Below are 5,335 nucleotides of genomic sequence, written 5' to 3'. Positions count from 1 at the left end.
AAAATAGAATGTCAATAATGAGAACTAAGGAAATTCTCCCATTTGTATTTTAGTTAAAGATTCTTTGCAGGCTATAATGTACTTAAAAAAGGGTCTGTCTGATTAGGGAGCCCTAAAATAAATAGGAAAACTCACTTAATCACAAACCATATTGACTGGCCCAGAGTAAAGCAGGTTATGTACATTATCAATCACAATTCTTGTGACAAGATATTGCTATCCCCATTTTGCAGATGAGGAAAATTCAGAGAGGTTAAGTGATTTACCCAAGTATCACAGTAAATTACTGGCAGACTCAAAGTTCAGACCTGATTGTCTGAACCCAAATCCACAATCTTGATTTGGAGATTTTTGTGCCCAATTTTTTACCCACTGGAGTGGGCTTGTGGTAGAGATCCTAATGTGCCAAGAAGATAGGGAACCCATCGGTAGTTCCCACACTTAATGTCCCCATGGCACCCATCCTGTGTGTGCTGACAGTTTGACAACCTACACAGCAGCTGGTTTGCTCGGAGGAGATCTCTTTTAATTAAAATAACACAAAGGGAGAGCAGCACAAACCATGTCAGCAGGTAATTAATGCAGAGGAGGGCCCAGGCCTGCAGGAACGCTCCACTGCTACCTGCCCGAGCCCAGCCTCATTCACCACCTCCATCCCAGAGCTGCCACTCTGTTCCTGCAGGCCGCACACTGCTGCCTGCCTACCTCCATGGTGGGGAGGGACAAAATTATCTGGGACCAGATTCTGGATGACTAGTCTTACTGGGATCAGCTCCTTCAGCCTCTGAACTGTCCATCTTTCCTGGGATGCAGTAGACTGGCAAGACAAGCTGATGAGAATCCATCCAGGCCCCAGCACTTTGGGCCTCATCTCTGAGGAAGTATCAGGGCCTTTCTAGCCCTACTCCATCAAGCAGTCTTCTAGAGTGGTTGCCTTACATCCCAAGGCAGGGTCTCCAATCAACCTTCCTCAGTATCCAGTGTATTGGGATGAAGCCAACACTCACTTCTGCCCAGGCCTGCCACTGGCTTCCTTTCTGGATCTATAGCCTGGTCCTGAACCCCACTGATTTGTTGGGATTCTGATCCCCTTTCTCTCATCTCATCATCTCCATATCCTCAGCAGACACACTGAGAAGGCAGATGACCAAACTAAAAGTTCTGAACATTGAGGTAGCTTATCCAAGGATGACAGCAATTCTCCCTTCTCTGCTCAGAAGCTGTGGGGTTTTTTGTTTTTTTTTATTTGTTTGTTTGTTTGTTTGGCGGGGTTGGGGGTGAATTCCAACCATCAGTTCAGCTATAACATGCTTTTCTGTGTTTGGTTGTTTGTTGAGATGGGGTCTCCCTATGTTGCCCAGGTGGGTCTTGAACTCCTGAACTCAAGGGATCCTCTGGCTCAGCCTCCTGAGTGCCTCCTGACTACAGGCACTTGCCACTGCATCCAGTTCTTGCTTTTCTGTTTTTCATGATCTTTGTATTTTGGAATACAACCCTTACTCAATTTCCCCATTTTATGTTTTTGGTACTTTTGTCAAAACTAAGAATCTGACGTTGTTTACTTGACTTTTTTTTCTTTTTTTTTTTTTTTTGCAGGTCTGGGGATTGAATCCAGGTCCTTGCACATGTGAAACAAGGGCTCTACCATTGAGCTACAGTCCCAGCCCTGTGTTCTTGACTTTTGAACCAGAATTTTTTTTTCTCCCTAAGGGACAAGCTCCAACTTTCTTCTTCTTTTTTTTTCTTCTATTCAAAGGTCCAAGGAGGAGTATGGAAGCTCATAATATGACCTCTTTATCATCAGCATATCCTCCCCTGGCATTTCTACCTTGCCCGATACCCACCTTCAAAAGCCAGAAAGACAATCCAAGAAGAACCAGCTATATAACCAGAAATTCAAAATTCCTACTCATTGACCTTTGGGTGGCCACTTTATCAAGCTCCTCTTTCCATAATCCTCCAAAGGTGCCTTTTGATCCCAAACACTCCCCTATGCACTAATCTCTTCACTAACTCCATCATTAATTCTTTGGTTTTTAAAATAAACACCTTTTTTTAAGTTGTTGATGGACCTTCTTTTATTTATTTATATGCAGTGCTGAGAATCAAATCCAGTGACTTACAAATGCCAGGCAAGCACTCTACCACTGAGCCACAACCCCAGCCCCACCTTAATTCTTGTGGGCACCCACCAATATCAGTTCCATCCTCAAAGCTTTCAACCAGATTCAACTCAGTAGATATTCATTAATAACACAGAAACAAATCCCATCCGGGCCCTGACCTTGAGCAGTTCCTGGTCCTCTGAAGGAAACAGACAGCTCTACCTATGATTAAAACAGCACCTGGGCTCTGCTTCCCTGTTGCCTTGTCCTGGCCTGAGCTGCTTTCCTCTGCCACACCCTCCTGCCATCACGTTCTACCTTACCTCAGGCACAGAGCAACGGAGTTAGCTGTCTATGGACTGAGACCTCTGAAACCATAAGCCCCAAATTAACTTTTCCTCAAAGGAAAAAAAAAAAGAAGAAGAATAAAAGGAAGAAAGAAAGAAAAGAAAAAGAAAAAGCACCTAGTAAGTGAAGCAATGTAACAGTGGTTAAAAGCTTGAGATCTTCAGTGCTCACTTCAGCAGCACATATAATAAAATTGGAATGATACAGAGAAGATTAGCATGGCTCCCCGCCGCACAAGGATGACACACAAATTCATGAAGCGTTCCATATTTTGGGGAATGGAACCACCATTTGACCTAGCTGTCCCTCTCCTCGGTCTATAGTCAAAGGACTTAAAAACAACATACTACAGGGACACACCCACATCAATGTTTATAGCAGCACAATTCACAATAGCTAAACTGTGGAACCAACCTAAATGTCCTTTGGTAGATGAATGGATTAAAAAAAAGTGGCATATACACACAATGGAATATTACTCAGCAATAAAAGAGAATAAAATCATAGAATTTGCAGGTAAATGGATGGAGTTGGAGAAGACAATGCTAAGTGAAGCTAGCCAATCCCCAAAAACCAAATGCCAAATGTTTTCTCTGATATAAGGAGGCTGATTCATGGTGGGATAGGGAGGGGAAGCATGGGAGGAATAGACGAACTCTAGATAGAGCAGAGGGGTTGGGGGGGGGGAGAGAGTGGGCATGGAGTTAGAAATGATGGTGGAATGTGATGGACATTATTATCCAAAGTACAGGTATGAAGACATGAATTATTGTGAATATACTTTGTATACAACCAGAGATATGAAAAATTGTGTTCTCTATGTGAAATAAGAATTGTAATGCATTCCGCTGTCATATATAAATAAAAAAAATTTTTAAAAAGAAGCTTGAGATCTTCAATCTCAAAGTTGTGTGACTTCAGATATGTGGCATTAATTTCCATGAGCACCAGTTTTATTTTTAGAAGTTACCTCAAATTTATCTGTCCATTTTGTGTATTTATGTCTTCTTTGTCTTATGTATTTTATTATTTTCTTGTATCTGTGAATATTTTATTTTATTTTGTTACAGTATATTTTTAGTTGTTAATAGACCTTTATTTTATATATTTATAGCTAGGCAATGCTGAGAATCAAACCCAGTGCCTCACACATGGTAGCCAAGTGCTCTACCACTGATCTACAACTCCAGCCCTGAATATTTTTTAAAAATATTTTTAGTTGTAGATGGACACATTGCTTTTATTTATTTATTTTTATGTGGCGCTGAGGATCAAACCCAGTGCCTCATACATATGAGGCAAGCACTTCACCACTGAGCTACAACCCCAGGCCCAGCCATGAATATTTTAAAACATATAAGAATCTTCCACAAAATACTAGCAAACCAAATCCAATAGCACCTTAAAATCATCATATACCGGGCTGGGGATGTGGCTCAAGCAGTAGCACACTCACCTGGCGTGCACGGGGCGCTGGGTTCGATCCTCAACACCCCATAAAAATAAAATAAAGATATTGTGTCCACCTAAAACTAACTAACTAAAAAATAAATAAAAATTATCATATACCATGATCAAGTGGGATTTCTCCTGGAATCCAAGGCTGGTTCAACATACAAAAATCAACTAATGTGATATATCACATTGCCAGAATAAAGAACAGAAATCACATAAATTGCCTGAATAGATGTCAAAAAAGTTTTTGACAAAATGCAACACCTTTTCATGGTTAAAAAAAACTCCAAAACCTCTCAAAAAAAGGGGTTGAGGTTTTGTAGTAGAGGGCTTGTCTAGCATGTGTGAGGCACTGGGTTCAATCCTCGCATTACGTAAAAATAAATAAAAATAAAGATATTGTGTACATCTACAACAATATATTTTTAAAAACTAGGAATGGAAGAAAATTGTCTGAACATAATAAGCCCATATATGAAGAGCCCTCAGCTAAAACCACACTCAATAAAGAAAAATTGAAAGATTTTTAACTAAAATCAGGAATAAGGCAAAGATGTCAATTCTCACACATTTAGTCACATCATCCAGGAAGTCCTAGCCTGAGAAATTAGGTAGAAAAAGATATAAAGGACATGCAAACTAAAAAGGAAGAAGTAAAATCATCTTTGTTTGATGATGATGTGTTCTTATATATTAAAGACACCATTAGAAAATGTTAGAACTAACAAGTAAATTCAGTAAAATTGCAGGACACAGAATGGACATACAAAAACCAGTTGCATTCCTGTACACTAACAACTATCTGAAAAGAAAGATAGGAAAACAATCCCTTTTATAATTGCATGAAGAAAGAATGAAATACCTGGGAACAAACTTAACCTAGAAGGTGAAAGACTTGTACACTGAAAACTACACAGTATGGATGAAAGAAATTAAACAAGGCACCAACACATGGAAAGACATCGCATGTTCACGGACAGGAAAAATTAATATTGTTAAAATCCAAAGCAATCTAAAGATCTAGTTCATTGCAGCACTATTTAAATAGCCAAGATGTGGAAACAACTTAAACGTTCATCAACAAATAAATAGGCCAGTCATAGAAAGACAAATACTACATAAATCCTTTTTTTTTTTTTTTTTTAATGCTAGGGATCAAATCCAGGACCTCATGACTGCTAGGCAAATGCTTTACCACTGAGCTACATCCCCAGTTCTGTGTGATTTTATCATTCAATATATGTAAAACGGTCAAATCCAATGAGTGTGGTGGTACATGCCTGTAATCCTAGCAGCTTGAGAGGCTGAGACAGGAGAATTGAGAGTTCAAAGCCAGCCTCTACAAAAGCAAGGCACTAGGCAACTCAGTGAGACCTTGTCTCTAAATAAAATACAAAATAGGGCTGGGGATGTGGCTCAGTGGTTGA

General features: G+C 39.8%; 1 non-coding gene across 1 annotated transcript; it reads left to right on the top strand.

The window, feature by feature from the left end:
* The first annotated feature begins 2,616 nt into the window (after nucleotides 1-2,616).
* Nucleotides 2,617-2,727, top strand: LOC125610446. The gene has a single exon (XR_007340465.1). It is a non-coding gene; the product is annotated as a U6 spliceosomal RNA (small nuclear RNA).
* The last annotated feature ends 2,608 nt before the right edge of the window (nucleotides 2,728-5,335 follow it).

The sequence above is a fragment of the Marmota marmota genome, unplaced genomic scaffold, assembly GCF_001458135.2.
Source record: "Marmota marmota marmota unplaced genomic scaffold, marMar, whole genome shotgun sequence".
Lineage (NCBI taxonomy): Eukaryota > Metazoa > Chordata > Mammalia > Rodentia > Sciuridae > Marmota > Marmota marmota.
The sequence above is the reverse complement of the archived record's forward strand: the minus strand, read 5'-3'. Positions and strand labels throughout refer to the sequence as shown.